The following is a 1,894-nucleotide window of genomic DNA, read 5'->3' as shown; positions in this document are numbered from 1 at the left end:
GGGTCACCTTTCTTGTGGATTGGGCAGAGCACACTTAAATTGCAGTCGTCGGGCATGCATTGATCTGACCATATTCAGCACAAGAGTTGATGCATGCACCTTATCAACTCCTCGCCGCCGTACTTGAATAGCTCAGCTGGCAGGCTGTCAGCTCCAGCAGCTTTGCTGTTTTTCAGCCGCGTTATTGCTATTCTTACCTCGTCATAGTCAGGCGGAGGAACATCGACTCCGTCATCATTGACTGCGGGCTCGGGTTCAGTGTTGCCGTTTTAGACCTTTGGTGGCTAGATTTAGCTACCACATACTTTCTTTGGCCACATAAATTTAAAATTGCCCCTAGCCCTTTTTTTAGCCCTTTGGAGAATTTATTCATACTTGGCATGAAAAGTTGTATATGCTTAATTTCATCTCATATTTTTTTCATCTATGTAAGAGATGAATTTATAAACTAAGAAAGACTGATATATACACATATATGTATTGTATGTTCCTTACGTTTTTATACTACTATAGTTTAAAATAGATAAGTTTACGGCCCTTAATATGCCTTATTTGTTAAATGGCCCATCAAGGCAATTGACCGTGTATGTTCTTGTGGTGTGATTGTACCAGCTGCTGGTGCGACTTCAAAAACTATTTGAAAATTTTATGATTGTAACAGCATGCTGGTGTCGTGAGTGGTGAAATTAGCTAAATTTTCTATATATATTAGTTGTGTTTTCATATTCTCCAGCAAAAAATATCCAGTAACTTGCCAGTAACCAAATTTCGGAGAGTAAGCCAATATTTACTCCCAATGAGTGAAATATGCAAGAAAGTACTAAAACGCAAAATCAGCAAGAAGTTGCTAGTTTTGTGAACAGCTGATTAATTTGTTATTTTCGGATGCAATTTTCTTAGAAAACTAGTGTTTTCCATCTTATTATATATTTAAATAGGTTTATTTTATCAATTGCAACTCTAAAAGCACCATAAACAATTATTTTCTTAATGTGATTTACAATAAGCATCATGCCATCAGCTGTTTTTCTTACTAGCAAATAGTTGCTAGTAAAAATGTATCCAGTAAAAATCCAGTAAAACTTGCAAGTTCAGCTGCCATTTTTGCTCTCTCAATTTCCCCTCTTTTTCTAGTTTCTTGCAAGTTTTTGCGTACGAAAACGACATCCAGTAAAAAACCAGTAAAATTCGTACTGGATTTACTGGATGGTGCGTACGCGAACATGGCTATATATGGGTCAAAGCCGTGTTTGTGGAAGATTAAGTTCACGATATTGCAGTTGTGAACTTAAAAAAAAAAAACAATGTTTAACAAAATGGTAGAAAAATTATGAAATTTCGGCTCTAATCATTTCGATCTTTCCTCGACCTCATTTGTAAAGAAATAAATATTGTACCAGCATGCTGGTAAGTTATATGCTTCGAGCTTGATGGAGCCAGCAAGCTGGTGTCGTACGTTTCCCCTTCTATACAAAAATGTTTTTGGTTGGATAAAATATTAGCTTTTTTCCAGAGTTCATTGTTTTTCTATACCACTACTTATTGAAAATGTTTGCGTGTATATGCAAGTAAAAAATTTAGCTACCATTTTTAGCCACAACGACTTTTTTTACTCTTTTTTAGCCCTTTTTTTTAACGGAATTTGGCTACCGCTAAAAATGATTCGCGGCAACACTGCCCGGGTTCTTCTTCACAACTTTCCGTGCTCCCAACATTCAGTCTTCTTCTTCTTCTTTATTGGCGCTGTAACCGCCTAAGCGATTTTGGCCGAGTCCAAAACAGCACGCCAGTCATTTCTCTTCTGTGCCAACTGACGCCAATTGAAAATGCCAAGTGAAGCCAAGTCGTTCTCCACCTGGTCTTTCCAACGCAGAGGAGGCCTTCCTCTTCCTCT

The sequence above is a fragment of the Rhagoletis pomonella genome, unplaced genomic scaffold, assembly GCF_013731165.1.
Source record: "Rhagoletis pomonella isolate Grant_MI unplaced genomic scaffold, Rhpom_1.0 Rhpom_scaffold_00003, whole genome shotgun sequence".
Taxonomy (NCBI): Eukaryota; Metazoa; Arthropoda; class Insecta; order Diptera; family Tephritidae; genus Rhagoletis; species Rhagoletis pomonella.
Note: the sequence above shows the minus strand (reverse complement) of the source record.